This window comes from Triturus cristatus, chromosome 11 (genome assembly GCF_964204655.1).
Source record: "Triturus cristatus chromosome 11, aTriCri1.1, whole genome shotgun sequence".
NCBI lineage: Eukaryota > Metazoa > Chordata > Amphibia > Caudata > Salamandridae > Triturus > Triturus cristatus.
Window position 1 is genome coordinate 934,021,630 of NC_140594.1, and position 17,820 is coordinate 934,039,449.

General features: G+C 48.8%; 1 protein-coding gene across 1 annotated transcript in view; it reads right to left on the reverse strand.

Annotated features, from left to right (window-relative positions):
• The window catches only part of KLHL24 (kelch like family member 24), a 314,417-nt gene extending 298,629 nt beyond the window's left edge, over nucleotides 1-15,788 (reverse strand). The window contains exons 1-2 of the mRNA XM_085634930.1: nucleotides 15,646-15,788; nucleotides 14,653-14,725 (exon numbers count right to left, since the gene is read on the reverse strand). The gene's annotated coding sequence lies outside the window, so the exon portion shown is untranslated. The remainder of the gene's footprint in view (nucleotides 1-14,652; nucleotides 14,726-15,645) is intronic.
• Nucleotides 15,789-17,820: the final 2,032 nt, after the last annotated feature.

The window sequence follows — 17,820 nt, forward strand, 5'->3', positions numbered from 1 at the left end:
ACGGGCCATGCACGGGCCACATGAAGGAAGCGAGCCACCGAAGCGAGCACCCAGGAGGCCTGACAGCCAGCCAATAACCAGGCCCGACCCAGCCGAACAATGAAGAGCCAACGGGAACAGGAGCGGACAGGGAGGTAGGGCCACAGGCAGTAACACACCAAAGGTGAAAAGGACAGAAGAGCCGAGCTAAAGAGCCTGAGCAACGTCCAGACCTCCAGGGAGCAAACCCGAGCCAGCCAGCTCCAGTACCCCAAACTAGGGACCAAGAAGAAAAGGAGGCAGAATCCGCACAGGAAAAGCAGGACCCCGCCCGTGGAAGGAAAACCAGGGAATCCCAGGATCCCCAGACAATGAATAGCACCTTCCGAACCCATACCAACGTAGGACAATATGAAAGAAGTGGCAGGAGACAAACCCCAGGCCCGTGCCAGCCAGAAGCACAACACTCACCAAGAGACATAGCTCCATAGACCAATACCCGCAAAATGGGGAACTCTGAGCCGAGGAACAGAAGTTCAACGACACCCAGCACAAAGGCACACATGACATTGATCACAGAAGAAGGAAAAGTCGAGTGAACCCACCTGGATCCGAACCAGTGACCAAGAGGGCAAACACAAGCACCTTTAGAGGACGCAGCAGTCCACAGAGCCACCAAACCATAGTCAACAAGAGAGAAGCACCAAGGTGGGCACCACCAGTAGGACAAAAACCCTGTCCAGGCCAGACAAGCCCAGACCCCCGTAATCCAAGGGACCAGAGGAAAACGCCAAACCAGGAGCACGGACAAGAAGGCAGACGGAGCTACCACCGGGGACTCAAACCGAAACTGGAACCAAGTGACCCAGGCAAGGACAGCACAACCGCGCCAAAAAGCGAAAAGGGCCAACCCAGCACCCCCCCGGAGGACGAGGCAGGCGAGAAACCGCCCAGAATAGAAGCAAGAAGACCCCGCAGGGCAGGGGCAAACCCCAGACATGCCAAGGAACGGCCAACAGAAGCCAGACGAGAAACCTGCCAGTATGCGAACCAACCGCCCCAGCACGGACCGGGAACCCAAGCACACCCCACAGGACGGCAAAAGGATACCACCACCCGGGAGGAGGATACCAGAACAGGAAGACCACTGGCCGCACCCGTAGGCAGGGTGGGGAGGGAGCCATCAGGGCAAGCAAAGGGACACCCACGGAAACCGGCAAGGACGGGAAGGAACAGGAACCAAGGAGGGCCCAAAAGCACTGAGACCAACCAGATGGGAAGAACCCCCAACGGACAGACCGGGCAAGCACAGCCAGCCAAGAAGGCCCAAAACCACCCGAAACACTCCCCGTGGAAGGACCCAACCAAGGCATGAACGCAAAGGGGATATACAGGAAAGTTGGGGTGAGGACCAGCTCTAGCAGGGCCCACGGACCCGGGGAGGAGGCCCAGCCCAAGCGGGCACCTGCAAGGGATATTCCCTGCCATGTGGTTCATGGCCGAACAAACATCAAGAGCCCGCAAACATCAGAGCCCGCTAGAGCAGAGCTGCAAAACCAAAAGGGGCAGCCAGAACCAGATGAACAGGACCCGATGGAGAAGGAACAGAGAGACAGCCAAAAGGCGACCCCGCAAGAACAGGCCAAAACGCACACCCCAGCAGACGCGGGAGCCGAACCCCTGGCCCGACCAAGCCGCCACCATCCAAAGGCAGTAGACCAATCAAACAGTCACAGCACGATGGACACGAGCAGGAGAGCCCAACAACCGGAGTGGCCCGGCAGGGGTCAGGACCCACGGAACCGAGACCGAGGCCACCCAGTACGGGAGGAGAGGAAACAGAAGGCCCCCAACAGAGCCCCCAACCCCAGGAAGTGAGGAAAAGCACCACCGGGATGGGGCGCACGAGAGGCCGACAAGCCAGGGAGCAGGAGGAGGAGAGGGTGCCACGGCCGCGGCCCCGGAGAAGAAAGGGCAAGCCCTCCAGGAGGAGAAGCAAAAGCCCACATGGAGACCACCGAAGTAGCCCAGAGGACGGACAGGCGCCAACAGCAGCTCGCTCCCAACAGACACGCAGCCGCCAACAGCCCCAGGAATCCCTAGGAGGACGTCCAACCCAGGACCAACCAGGCCTGACACCGCACAACAAGGAGAGCAGGCGAGAACAGGAGAAAACAGGACGGAAGGACCACAGGCCCAAAGCCCGGAAGGGAAGAAGGAGCAGGGACCAAAACAGCAAACACAACGAAGATGTGGCCCCGAGAAACACCCCCAACGCCCGCAAAAACCCAGGACAAGAACACACAACCCACAGGGGAAATTGACGAAGCACATGCAACAACCAGTAAAAGAAGGGGAACAAAGAAAGCGATATTGCCCAAAGTGTCAAACACAGAGACAAAAACCACCGAAACACCAGGATCACAATACGTAACCCACAAAGTAAGAGACAGAGACCACAAGCTCGAGGCCAAAGTGACACATAGCAGGTAATAGAGACCAAGCTATAGAGCAACAAATGCAGGACGCAGAGGACCAACCCACACAAAGCATAAATTCGTAAGCCGCCAAACACATACTGCGCCTAGAAGCAGGTCCGAGAACTCTAGGCCAGAATGGGGGGAACGAAGCACTAAACAGTACCCAGAGTCACCACGAACATCCAATGAAAGCAGCGGGGCAAACACAGACTACCGCACAAACGGGGGACTGAGACCCCTCCAGAAAAAGCCAAATATGTATACACATACATATATATAACACGCAGCCAGGGTACGTTGAACCCGCCATACAGCACCGGGCCACCACAACCCAAAAATCACAATGGGCAGGAGACCGAAATGAGACAGCAGCAGAAGAGCCGAACCACCAAAGCGGAGCCCCGTAACAGCCCGTGCCGGCTACCAGCCCCTTGGGACTGGAACAGTTTAGGCCACAGCCAAGAACAGAAGAAATCGTGATACAGACTGAAGCAACCACAGACCCGGGCCGGCTGCACCAGAAGGAACCAGCCGCGTGGGAAGCCGGAAGGCCGCGTCTAGAAACGCGGCGGGAAACGGCACATTGCCTCGTAGTAGAGCCGCGAGTAACACCCGAAGGAGAGGCTGTGACTGCAACTGGAGGCAGCAACCAGCACGGGGACCGCGTCCGCCCCGGTACAAGCAGGTAAGCCTCATGAGCTCCGAGGAGCTCAGAAAACAAAAATGCGAAAAGCCCCGCAGCCCCCGTAGAAACCACAGTCTGAGAGCGGCGGCCAGGCTCACAACACCCGCCATGAGGCCCCTAGCAAAAAGACCAATGGGGGCGCAGCTGAATCTCGCAAAAACGGGTCGTCAGGCCCCCGAACCCAAAGCAGCCAAAGACCCGGCTCCCACCAGGGCGCTACCCCAGTGAGACACAGGAGAGTCGGGAAAAGCTGCCCGCACCACCAGAAAACCAAGGGGAGTCCCGGGAGCAAGGGGCACTAACGGGAAGCCCAAGCACAGACAAAAGCCAACAGCCAGCGCGCAACAGACCCGAAATCGGGTATCAGAGTGCAGGACCTGAGCATATCCCCATTGCTAGGCACGGGGAGATCAAGTAATATACCGCCAGTCCCGGGGAAAAGCTTGTCTGACAGCAAACCCCAGAACCAAGGAGCAACCGACGGGAGGCCTGGGCACCAACAATGAATACAACCCCAGAGCCTACCCGGACGGGGGGGGGGTCAGAAGGGGCCGCAAGGCAGAGCCCCAGACCACCCCGGCCGCCCCCCTGTAAACCCATGGCTTGCTAAGGCAGAGCCGAACCGGTCCAGACAGGAACCCGGGGAAGGAAGGGGGAGGGGTCCTAGATCCCAAGGGTCCGCTAGAGCAGGACCACCAACCATGGACCCAAGTACCTGCTACAGCAGGAACCACTAACCTGAAACACGTTCTGTAGAATCTGCAGCACAGAACCAAAATAGCAGGCTAAAGGGTTGGGCCGGCCCAACTCTTATAGAGGTCAAGGGTGTAATGGGTAGGCCATATTGGGCAGGGATGGGAGGCTAACTTTTTTGCTTTGGAGGGTTCTGGTGTGGAGCTGAAGCTCACTTTGTTAATCATGTGGCGAGGAAGACTCACGAGGAGGTAAAGTCCGTGTTTGCTCAGCCCTGTCATCCATTATGGATTTCAAAGTTTTGGGAAGCTTTAGCAAGAATGCAATGCTAGCTAAAGTTTCATCTTGGCTCGTTGTTGGCTTTCATTTGATGTTATGCGGAGCACAGAATTTAAATACAATTGCGTGTCAGGCATCTTTTTTTTTTTTTTTTGTCCTCCTAATGCAGATATAAATGAAAATGGGCAATGATTAAGTGATCAGTCAGACCATCCACTTAAGATTTTGCAGTCCAAACTGAAGTTGAGATGAATTTGGAAAATATTTAACTGACATTTAAGATTACAATCTGCACATCAGTACACAGGAATGCCAGTTTGAATACAGAACAATAGGTTGTTTGATAGTAAAATGTTTAAGTTTAGAGGTTGTCCTTGGTTATTTGGAGAGAAAGTTTATAAATGGTAGCCTTAGATCAAACAAGCACAATAGAATGGTATTAGATTTTGCCGAATTGGGTTTCATTCTGTGGGTAAAACCAGTGCTTTAAATGGGCCAGTACTATCTGGTACGGAGTACCAGCACTTTTTGTTTTGAGAGGGAGAGTACAGGCACTTCTCAAGAGAAATGCTATACATTTAATTGGGGAGTACCGGCACTTCTTAGAAACAAGCAGGTACTCTGGTACAGAGAACCTGCACTTCTATTTTTCCATTTCAAGCACTGGGTAAAACATATCATTCCACCACTATGTGAAGTTTGAAAGGATAGGGTGGATATCTTTTGGATATCAGGTGATTGCTGTAAAGTAGGTCATGTAGTTTAGACTTTAGGTCACCTTGAGGCTGGTTGGGAGCCAGGTTAATATAGCAACAGGTCAGTAAGTCAAAAAGAATGTTTATTTAGACCGTTTGGTCCCTAAACATATAGAAACATATCAATCTTCTGTAAAAACAATCTCAAAATTTAATCTTTCTAAAAATTACATAAAATTCCAATTTAATTAATAAAACTATTTTTCTGAGCGAGGTACCTTTTATCATAGACTATAAAGATAAACAAGCATTGAAAATGCAATAGGTCAAGCCTTTGATTAACTGAAAGCCATTTGCTTTGCTAATGGTATTGTATAGCAAACAAATGGCTTTAACTTAATCAAAGGCGAGACCTATTGCATTTTCAATGCTTGTTTTTTTCAAATGCAAAACCAACAGTTGATGGACAGAATGCAGAACAATGTCATACATTCACCCCAGTACAGAGATCTGGGCCTTAATCCATCGTTTTTTTGCTCACCATGCCATTCCAGTTTGAACCCAGCCATATGCAAATCAGTCTTGACCCTGTGCCTCATGGGAACAGTCCAGCCCGAACTGCCAAGCCAGGTCCTCCCGGGACTTGAAACAAGCATCCTAGGACCGGTTTCGGGGTTTCACCCCTCTTCAGCCGTAAATTGGCAGGGTATGCTCAGACGTGAGTCCCTTGCTCACTTTGCCACTGGATTCAAGCAAGCCTGGCTGAAGACGGCTGAAATGCCAGAAACCGTTCCTAGGAAGCTTGTTTCCGGTCCAGGGAAGGCACGGCTTGGCAGTTTGGGCTGGACTGTTCCCATGAGGCACAGGGTCAGACTGATTTGCATATGGCCATGTCTGAACTGGGGTGGCAGAGTGGGCTAAAGAACGGTGATGGATCAAACCCAGATCTGTTGACTGGGTGTGAGTGTTTGATTGGTTCTGATGCTCCGTCCATCACCACCCCCTTTTGTACCGCTTTGTTCGCCATAAGTTGGTAGGGTATGCTCAGACGTGAGTCCCTTGCTCACTTTGCCACTGGTTTCAAGCAAGCCTTGCTGAAGACAGCTGAAATGCCAGAAACCGGTCCTAGGAAGCTTGTTTCCGGTCCAGGGAAGGCACGGCTTGGCAGTTCGGGCTGGACTGTTCCCATGAGGCACAGGGTCAGACTGGTTTGCATATGGCCATGTCTGAACTGGGGTGGCAGAGTGGGCTAAAGAACGGTGATGGATCAAACCCAGATCTGTTGACTGGGTGTGAGTGATTGATTGGTTCTGATGCTCCGTCCATCATCACCCCCTTTTGTACCGCTTTGTTCGCCATAAGTTGGCAGGGTACGCTCAGACGTGAGTCCCTTGCTCACTTTGCCACTGGATTCAAGCAAGCCTGGCTGAAGACGGCTGAAATGCCAGAAACCGGTCCTAGGAAGCTTGTTTTCGGTCCAGGGAAGGCACGGCTTGGCAGTTCGGGCTGGACTGTTCCCATGAGGCACAGGGTCAGACTGATTTGCATATGGCCATGTCTGAACTGGGGTGGCAGAGTGGGCTAAAGAACGGTGATGGATCAAACCCAGATCTGTTGACTGGGTGTGAGTGTTTGATTGTTTCTGATGCTCCGTCCATCACCACTCCCTTTTGTACCGCTTTGTTCGCCATAAGTTGGCAGGGTATGCTCAGACGGGAGTCCCTTGCTCACTTTGCCACTGGATTCAAGCAAGCCTGGCTGAAGACTGCTGAAATGCCAGAAACCGGTCCTAGGAAGCTTGTTTCCGGTCCAGGGAAGGCACGGCTTGGCAGTTCGGGCTGGACTCTTCCCATGAGGCATAGGGTCAGACTGATTTGCGTATGGCCATGTCTGAACTGGGGTGGCAGAGTGGGCTAAAGAACGGTGATGGATCAAACCCAGATCTGTTGACTGGGTGTGATTGTTTGATTGTTTCTGATGCTCTGTCCATCACCACTCCCTTTTGTACCGCTTTGTTCGCCATAAGTTGGCAGGGTATGCTCAGACGTGAGTCCCTTGCTCACTTTGCCACTGGATTCAAGCAAGCCTGGCTAAAGACGGCTGAAATGCCAGAAACCGGTCCTAGGAAGCTTGTTTCCGGTCCAGGGAAGGCATGGCTTGGCAGTTCGGGCTGGACTGTTCCCATGAGGCACAGGGTCAGACTGATTTGCATATGGCCATGTCTGAACTGGGGTGGCAGAGTGGGCTAAAGAACGGTGATGGATCAAACCCAGATCTGTTGACTGGGTGTGAGTGTTTGATTGGTTCTGATGCTCCGTCCATCACCACCCCCTTTTGTACCGCTTTGTTCGCCATAAGTTGGCAGGGTATGCTCAGACGTGAGTCCCTTGCTCACTTTGCCACTGGATTCAAGCAAGCCTGGCTAAAGACGGCTGAAATGCCAGAAACCGGTCCTAGGAAGCTTGTTTCCGGTCCAGGGAAGGCACGGCTTGGCAGTTCGGGCTGGACTGTTCCCATGAGGCACAGGGTCAGACTGGTTTGCATATGGCCATGTCTGAACTGGGGTGGCAGAGTGGGCTAAAGAACAGTGATGGATCAAACCCAGGTTCTGTGGACTGGGTGTGAGTGTTTGATTGGTTCTGATGCTCTGTCCATCACCACCCCCTTTTGTACCGCTTTGTTCGCCATAAGTTGGCAGAGTATGCTCAGACGTGAGTCCCTTGCTCACTTTGCCACTGGATTCAAGCAAGCCTGGCTGAAGACGGCTGAAATGCCAGAAACCGGTCCTAGGAAGCTTGTTTCCGGTCCAGGGAAGGCACGGCTTGGCAGTTCGGGCTGGACTGTTCCCATGAGGCACAGGGTCAGACTGATTTGCATATGGCCATGTCTGAACTGGGGTGGCAGAGTGGGCTAAAGAACGGTGATGGATCAAACCCAGATCTGTTGACTGGGTGTGAGTGTTTGATTGGTTCTGATGCTCCGTCCATCACCACCCCCTTTTGTACCGCTTTGTTCGCCATAAGTTGGCAGGGTATGCTCAGACGTGAGTCCCTTGCTCACTTTGCCACTGGATTCAAGCAAGCCTGGCTAAAGACGGCTGAAATGCCAGAAACCGGTCCTAGGAAGCTTGTTTCCGGTCCAGGGAAGGCACGGCTTGGCAGTTCGGGCTGGACTGTTCCCATGAGGCACAGGGTCAGACTGATTTGCATATGGCCATGTCTGAACTGGGGTGGCAGAGTGGGCTAAAGAACGGTGATGGATCAAACCCAGATCAGTTGACTGGGTGTGAGTGTTTGATTGGTTCTGATGCTCCGTCCATCACCACCCCCTTTTGTACCGCTTTGTTCGCCATAAGTTGGCAGGGTATGCTCAGACGTGAGTCCCTTGCTCACTTTGCCACTGGATTCAAGCAAGCCTGGCTGAAGGCGGCTGAAATGCCAGAAACCGGTACTAGGAAGCTTGTTTCCGGTCCAGGGAAGGCACGGCTTGGCAGTTCGGGCTGGACTGTTCCCATGAGGCACAGGGTCAGACTGATTTGCACATGGCCATGTCTGAACTGGGGTGGCAGAGTGGGCTAAAGAACGGTGATGGATTAAACCCAGATCAGTTGACTGGGGGTGAGTGCTTGCAATGTTCAACACTCCGTCCATCATTTCCTTTGCTTTTGCTTTGTTCGCCATAAGTTGGCAGGGTATGCTCAGACGTGAGTCCCTTGCTCACTTTGCCACTGGATTCAAGCAAGCCTGGCTAAAGACGGCTGAAATGCCAGAAACCGGTCCTAGGAAGCTTGTTTCCGGTCCAGGGAAGGCACGGCTTGGCAGTTCGGGCTGGACTGTTCCCATGAGGCACAGGGTCAGACTGATTTGCATATGGCCATGTCTGAACTGGGGTGGCAGAGTGGGCTAAAGAACGGTGATGGATCAAACCCAGATCTGTTGACTGGGTGTGAGTGTTTGATTGGTTCTGATGCTCCGTCCATCACCACCCCCTTTTGTACCGCTTTGTTTTTTTTCAGGCAGCATATTACTCTTGTCTAGTTCATAATTTGAATTGAGTCGCATCCAGGTATTTACAGTGGGGTACAAATGGATTGTAGCTGAAGGCAGTGAAGATTTTCTCTCAGTAGGACAATATGGTGTTCAGGGGGGGAGAGGATGCGACACTATGGCCAGAGCTGCCAAATTTGGAACTGGGGAACCAGGTTCAGCCTTCATAACCAGTCAACCAACCACTCTCTTGAGGAAGCATATTCCCATGCTAGACCTTAGAAGGTCCCGCTAGACCAGAGAAGCCCTGGTGACTTAGCACCAGCAGATAGAGGTGGCAAGTGTGGGTTAACCTTGAAAGCCTGTCCACTATATTCCATACTGAATTATGCCTCCAGTTTAGCAGGCAGGCCTACGACGCAGTACACCCTAGAGCGACTGTCACTCTCTCACTGAGGTCACAGGACCCTTGAGGCCAGTACGCCTCACCCCTCACCCATTGGTGCCTCCATTGGCCTTGTTTCAGCAGTAGTAGTGCAGCTCACCAGGAATCGGCCATGCAGGACTTGCACGCACACCAAACTAAGTTTGCAAACCTCACAGTCTCTCTGCTTCATGCACAAGCACTTTTAACATGTGCTGCCTCCTTTGGGGCCACTGGAATTATGAAGCAATGTAGAACAAAATTATGTTGACTGAATTATGCAACAACAAAAAAAAGCTGCAGAGTATTGCGGTACAATTTCTGATACTTTATTATTTTGACATTTTGACACATACTAACAGTCTCTGCAAAGACTTTGCCTCATTAGTACCAGTGTCACATGCAAATCCAACAGAGTGACCAGTCAACCTTTGCAAAGGGCTCTTTTGATCCCATCCTCGTCGCCACTTTAGAAAGGACGCAGACTCGTAGGAAGGGTTCTGAAGCTTTATTCAATACAACCCCACACCTAGGGGCAGATTTACAAGCCCCTTGCGCCACTTTTGCGTCATTTTTAACATGGGAAAAATGACGCAAAAGTGACACAAGGGGCTTGTAAATCTGCCCCCTAGTGCGGTGCGTAAGTTACGGGAGGAATGTCAATAATGACAGTTGGGCAGCAGTCAGAACAGTTGGGAGGGTGGAATGTTGGGGAACTAACCGGAGAGGGGGGGGGGAGAACAAAGGGTGCTCTCGCGCATGAGAGCTCGAAGGCATCAGCTGGCACGCGCTGGAAACGATCAACACAACAGCGTGGCAACCGACATGAAGGGCCCTAAAGCCCTCCTTTCCTTCCACACACGCCCAGCGACAAGCAGAGGCCACCAGTCAGGAATCGAAGTGAGGCCACCTAACCAATCAGAGTGTCCTACCGCAGTCGATTTGCCTCTTGCTGCACCAGCGAATAAAATGTTTAGTTTGTTTTTTCCACCGTAGAATAAACGGTTACGAAACGGGAAAATGTCACGTGGGAGGGCGGGACTTTGTCGCGAGTGATGGCCATGTTGCGGTCAGGCAAAACGTCACAGTAGACATGGTATTTTATGCCATTAGTGCTTTAATCATTGACAACATGACGTCCGATCACACCCGCGCCCCTTTAAACGCCTACCCTGTACGATACTTTGATTACTTGACAAAGTGGGTCCTAAAGTTAACTTGCGCTTCTCGCCTGACCATTATTCCCGTTACCAAGAATTGGCAGAGAGGCCGGCCAGTCCGTTCGGAGTTCCAAAAATAGCTCCTCCTCCTCAGAAACAGTGTAAACAAATCATCAAGACAATAGTTCTGCATTGATCAGAAAGGAAGCCGGCTGAGGACGGGGTTGCGTATTACAGATATATTTCATATGGTGTGTGAACAAAATAAGTTATGTTACCTCGGTCAGCTCCGCTGTTGAATTCTGCTAGACCTGACCTGTGAACCCCAAGTACGAATCGCAACGGACCCGAAACAGGAGTCTTTTTTTGTTATTGTTGCATATTTATATAGCGCGAACTCGACCGGAAGGTATTGGAGCGCTTTACATAGCACCGTATTTACAATTACACATTCAGGCACGGGGAGATTAAGTGATTTGCCCAGAATCACATGATGTGGACGCGACCTCGAGGCTCGAACCCTGGTTTCCTGCTCCAGAGGCGGCAGCGCAGCCGACGGACCACATCCTCTTATCTTATCAAGTACACCGATATCCTTGGCCTTCCTTTGACGACCTAACGCATTTTGGGAGTTATTTACAATCTAGGGGGCATATTATCAAGCCAGGCGATAAAATTATCGCCGCTTTAGCGGCAGAAAACTGCCGCTAAAACGGCGATAATGGGCTGGATAATATGCTCTATGGAATTCCAATTGAAGTCCATGTTAGATGTCCTACACATTTAACATGGGCTTCAATTGGAATTCCATAGAGCATATTATCAAGCCCATTATCGCCGCTTTAGCGGCAGTTTTCTGCCGCTAAAGCGGTGATAATTTTATCGCCTGGCTTGTTAATATGCCCCTAAATTAGTTTTTATATGAACCGATTTGCTTGGTAAACTGAAACCTCACCAGGGTAGAACGCTGGTAGAGCCTGGATCATCTGCCAATTTTACTCACCGCATATCCTGCGATTCAGTTTTAATGGCCCTACGATTAAAGGCAGTCTGTCATTTCCTTTCCGTACTGCACATATGAGCTCCAAACTCCATTCACCCCCAAGTATGCATCTTCCCATTCAGTGACCGTTTAGTGAACAACCAACCTTTCCAAAAACTAACCTGTACGCACAATATGTGCCAGCACTTCGAAACACATAACAATGAAGGCACTCGTTTCCTCATTCATCCTTGAGGACCAACAATTACTTTAATCCCCAAGAGCAATCCAGCCTTGAATATTAACCTGTGGGGGCGGTGAGCCTTAACTTTTAGGATCATACTTGTACATTTTGAACATTAAATGTCCAGCCTCGACCTTTATATGCTAAATTGAGTTACATTTGTTCTTATGTCCAAAAGACATGCTGTCCAGAATGAGTCTCCACTTTTATTTGTATCTTAATACACTACAAATGTCAGTATTGGCATTTACACAGCAGAGAGAAACAGCCTTGACCCTCGTCACTGAGAAGGAGACACCTTTACCCAGTCAGTCAGTACCTTTACCCAAAGAAGGCCACCTTGGCCTTTATACACCAGTGAGGGCACGCTTTCACTTTTATAGGGTCGATTGCCAGCCTTAACACCTTAACATTCATTAACTCAAGAGGGTCAGCTTTGATCTTTATACCATGAGGTGGAGCAGAATTTACACCAAAGAGGGAGCTAGTACTAATTTTAAAATCGCAGAAGGCCATCTTTGGCCTTCATATCCATAGAAAGCAAGACTTGACTTCAGCCATAAACAGGGTCTTCCTTCACCATTACACTAAACAAGGCAAGACTTGAGACTTAGACCATGTAGGTCGCCAGGTATTGACCCACTGAAGGATCCAGGACCAGGCAATCTTGTACTTTTTAGGTCTCGGCTGCGAAGGCTGCGCTTGCGCAGTCTAGCTCCGAGATTTAATGACTTGGAGAAGAGGGGCTTGAACCCGCCCCTCTTCTCCCCTGTTCTCCATTGGCTGGCCTCTTGAATGCTGGCCAGCCATTGGAGAAGAGGTCAGTCATTCAGATTAGGCCCCGTCCTTTTCGGATCGGGGGGCGTGTTTTTTGCAAGAAGTCTCAAGGAGGAGATAACAGCAAAACACGCCCCCGAATCCGAAAACGACGCTGCCTTTCTCCGAGGCATTTCTGCTCTGCCTCGGAGAAAGGCGGTGGTGTCCAGCATCAGGTTCGTGCAGCTCGCAGCTTCCTCCTTGTTATTTTCTTGTAATCCCTGTTGTTGGGAACATTTCCTTGAACGTGCAGTTTAACGTTTCAAGGAACAGTGTTTGTTTGCGGCTGGGCTGCGGGGAAACAATCTTTTTTCCCGTCCTGCCACCCGAACTGCAGATTGCATAACACTGTGAGTGTTTCTTCTGAGAAGCGTCGTGTAGGCAGTAGGCAAAGCTGTAAATCGTGAGGAAGCCGAAGTAACACATTTTAAGATCAGTATGTTCAACTTGAATAATTAATATGTACTGGGTATAAAGGGGAAAAGTAACTAGAGGAACAGAATTGTTACTGCGTTCCTAGATGCGAGAAGTTTATGAGCGGATGACAGCGTGATGAACCAATTAAAAAAAAAACGTGACGCTTTCTTCGAACTAGTATTCTTATAAACCTTGCTGCTAGGAACTTACTTTATATGACGCTGCTACTGAGAAAATTCAAACTAAGGTGGCTTGGAAGAGTCCATCAGATGTTCTTTCATACTGTGCTATTCTTACCGTACCTTGCCCGCTGGCGGTGCTGTGGGGGGATCATATGGGGTGGGGGGCGGGTATTTAGCAAAGTTAGTTTGTGACGCCTTGCGAGGGGGCGGGGCCGCGAGCTTCCATCAAGGGTCGGACACCAGTTGCCTCACAACAGTAGGCTGAGTGACACAGCCTCCTAGCCCCTTCTGTTGCAGCGAAACAGTGGATGAATATTCATTTTCGCAATCATTAGGGTACCCTCCTTCATTGTTGAGAGAACTGAGGTAATTACATCAGTCATTGCGCGCATATTCCTTGTCATGATTTTATTTCTGGGGGGAGAGGCATGCCTGCCAATTTATAAACTAACCTCACCGTGTGAGGAGGGGCGGTGCCTTGGAGAAGGCGGTTCCTGGTGCCAAGTGCTTTCTAAGAGGCAGTCTGCCCCTCACCAAGCCCCCACTCCCACGCAAAACAAGCATTTACAATGCAACGGTCTAGGCATTGTTAAAGTTAGAGCTATTGGAATTGCTCATGACATTATTTTTGTTTATGTTTTTAAAACATGTAAAGAAACGGCATTGTTATTTACAATGTCAATAGCTTAATCTGTGTGTGGGTGCAAATGCAATAGGTCTCGCATTGGAGAGTGATTAAGCTATTGACATTGTAAATAACAATGCCGTTTCTTTAAATGTTTTAAAAACAAAAACATAAACAAAAATAATGTCATGAGCAATGCCAATAGCTCTAACTTTAACAATGCCTAGACCGTTGCATTGTAAATGCTTGTTACCACTTCCTCTTCTTATCAACCCTCACCAAAAAGTTGACTCATTGTGGATTAGGAGAGGCATTATAAATAATCATGAAGTTCTATAACAACGTTCAGAATTGGGCAGGGTTTATGTGAGAGTGCCCTTAGCCTAATAATAACGCTTTATATTTAGATCAAAACAATGCAGTAGCTGTGCCCCTTTTCTCTCACCCTGCCTCTCTATAGCCAAGCCTTTTGTGACCTCACCCCGACCTTGCACAAAGGGTTAAGGGGGGAAGGGTGAGACGGTAAAGATGTAAAGTATGGAAAGACATTTCATTTGTTTTAAAGTTTCTTTCGTTCTTTGATATGCTTCTCTCTCCTCCCACTTTTACCCTCCCTATTTCCCTCTCTCTCTTACACACAAACATTGTTGCCTGCAGTGGATATTAATAACACTATTCTCCCTGGGACCTGGGAGGTTAAATATAGCAGGCACCCGCATCTGGCCGTTGTTGGGCTTTGTTTACCCGTCCGTGCTCACGTTGCACTGTGTACAGCAGAGGCCGCACAAGCTCAGGAGTAACAGTACAAGACATGCAAAACACATAATCAAAGCAGTACCGGACATGCTCGTTTTATACAGAGGGCGTGCTTCGCAATTCAGGCAGAACAAATGCAAAGCAGAAACATCTCCAGCCAGGCCTCCATCCGGAGAAGAACATGTTAGTCGATGCCAGGCAGAGCAGCCATGTTCTATACCCCAGAGGACAGTTGTTTACTGTACTCACCCAGAGTTAAGTTTCTCTTCACAGCCCATGTGAGAGCACCAGTCAAGTTTCGTCACACCTCCGGTTAATACTTCTATATTAAAAAATAATAACAATAGTACCTTTTTTATGTTAGGTATAACAACTAGAACCCACACTAGTTTTCGCCACAGAATAGGTACTCAAACAGTGCCTCCATCCCCGTGATCGTCCCTTGAAGAACATTCATCTAGATCAGGTATTCAAACAGTGTCACGCAACCCTCAAGCGCTTTGAAGTTTCCCAGGTCCATGAGTGTATAGCTTGTCCAATCCAGGCGTATTATTTTAAATTCCAGAGTAGCGTGCTACTAGCCAACAAGTGCTTCCACACCTCATCAGGGGTAGCAAGATCTATATAAATGGAAACCCTTCCCTCTTCTCTCCCCCCACTATCCTTTTTCAATCCAAATAGACTCACTAGTGCCCCACTCAAATTAATTTCATATTTCCCTATACTAATTCACTCTAATCCTTTCTGGGTACTGGGGTAGCGTGCTACTCGCTGAAAAGCTCTTCGACGCCTCGTCAGGGGTAGTAAGCGATATAAATACAATTTCAATTATTTGCATTGTAGTCCTGGTTTGATAATGAGATCAACAAACTATAAATCCCAGAATGCACAGAAAAAAATTGACAATGCACTACCCACGTATGGCACTGGGAAATTTTAGAGCTCTGATCCTGTGACCCCCACAATTGAAACCTACTGGTACCGTGTATACACCACAGTTCCTTACAGTCCGGAACCTCGCTTTCACAATGCCTGCCACCAAAGACCTTACACGTACCCCCTACGATGACTCTTCAGCGGTATTCGTCCACTTTTTAACAACGACACTCCCGTGATCCCCATAATCACTGCAACGCTTTCCTGCCCTTACCCCCTCGCGATAATAGCCCCGGTCCAGAAACAAAAGTATCTTCCAGCCCCATCCTTTTACCCCACTCTAGTCCAGGTCATGTATGTACTTACTCAGTGTCTCAGTCCCGCGTCTCCCTTTCTGGGCTCTTAAGTGGTGCGCACAGGGGTACAGGTGCGGCGCTGCCCCCCCTCTTGAAATTCAAAGCTGTCTTTTTTTGCTCTGTTCCCATCTGAACAGAAAACAAAGAGCTTCTGCAAACACATGACTTTCCAGTCCACTTCCAAAACATATGATGTCACCAGCTCTGGGCCAATCAAAGTCTGCTGGGAGGGACTCTTATAAGTAACCGGCTCTAAAGAAAGGCTGGTGTTCACCCTTTCGCCGGTCCGAGAGATGACAAGGGCAACTACAGTTCATCGTTCGCTGCACTCCAGGGACCCCAAAAGTAATATATACAGCCGGCATCAGAGATAATTGTTCATTTGACGCGTACAAGAGGAAACGCTTAATTTAAAATACACTGAATAAAGGCAGTTTTGAAAAATAGCCGGCAAGTTCTCGAAAAGCGCTTCGACGCCTCGTCAGGGGTAGAAGCGCTATGTAAATGCTATTACAATTACAGTGTCCCTTCCTAGCTCTTTTTGTTTAACCAATGGAGAGACTTTAAGCAGAGATCTCAAATTTCCCCGGCCCTTGCGCGAACGAACATCTGATAATATACAGATTTTTCCTTTGCTTTTTGGAACTCGTGGTCCTAATTTTATGATGGGATAAACAAAACTAAAAGCCATAGAACATTCTATTAAAACGACGAACTGGAGGAGCTACCCACAGGGCACAAGTCCTAAAAAAAGAATTGGGGGACTAACCTAGTTAGGCAATATCCAAGTGACATCATGGTGCATGACCACGGCGATTGACATCACACATGGCATCACAGGATTTGACATTGATGGAGCAGGTAAAGCAACATTTTGTATACCTTCTCTATTTTGCATGAAAATATTAATTATGTAATCATTCTAAATATTAACTCGTACTAATTGTGTGGAGTGTTATAATTAACCAACTCTTGCACCTTAATAAACACAAGATACACGTGGGACTAAAAGCTAATTGCTTAGCTAATAATTATGGGCCATATGTAGGTGGGCTAATACCGGTCGGTAACGGACGAAAATCGGTAAATTTCCCGTTACCGACCGGAATTTAGCCCTTTGCGATGTAGGAGCTGGATTTAAGGATTCGGTAATTTACCGATTCGTTATTTTAAGGAATCAGTAAATTACCGAATCCTTAAATCCTATGTAGGGAGCACTCAAGTGAGTGCATTTTTGGTTTAAGGATTCGTTATTTACCACCAACTACAAGTTGGTGGTAAATACCGAATACCTTTCCAAAAGCAATTTTGAGCTTTGTTAAAAGTGCAATGTGGCAGACATACATGCCCTTAGGGCATGTATGTGCGCCACATGTGCACACATGCACGATTCAGGGGTGCAACAGGGTGTCAATGTGACACTCTGCCACCCTTGAATATGCTCCCTCTATTACCGATTCGGTATTTACCGAATCGGTAATTGTGAATGGCTTCCTATTCATACAGGAATGAATGGGAAGGTATTCCTTATTACCGATTCGGGATAACGAATATTACAGAATCGGTAAAATTTACCGATTATTTACCTACATTCTATTTACCGATTCTTAAATACCGAATCGGTAAAATTAGGTATTTAGGAATCGGTAAATAGAAATTACCTACATATGGCCCTATATGATTAACTATGGTACGCAAACTAACTGTAGGATGCATTGAAATGGAGAATTGCATGATTTATGTTGCTTTTGTGATGGTTTGTGCTTCCAGTGTTGCAGAATGGTGAGTATTATTGCTTTAAATGTTGCTACAAGCAAGGAAAATACTAATATATATTGGGATTAGTGTGGGTTTAACATTAAAATCTTCATTTCCATATATTAATTACTGTTATGTTTGTTTTTGCTTGAGTTGGCATTCAGGCCTACTAGGCCGCAGTACTTAAAATGGAGTACGGAAGTGGCCACCGTCAATGTGAGCGCGATGTCTACTGCGCAGACTCGGATGGCTCTGAAGATCTCCAGGTGACCTCCGAAGAGAGATGAAATGTTCCTTGTCAAGGATAGGAACGTGGAGGACTGCCAAGACCCAACTAGTGTGAACGACTGAAAGGACAATAGCGACCTGTACATGAAGGTTTACATGTTGTTACTTCGTAACTTTCGTCTGTGAAAATACGAAAAGA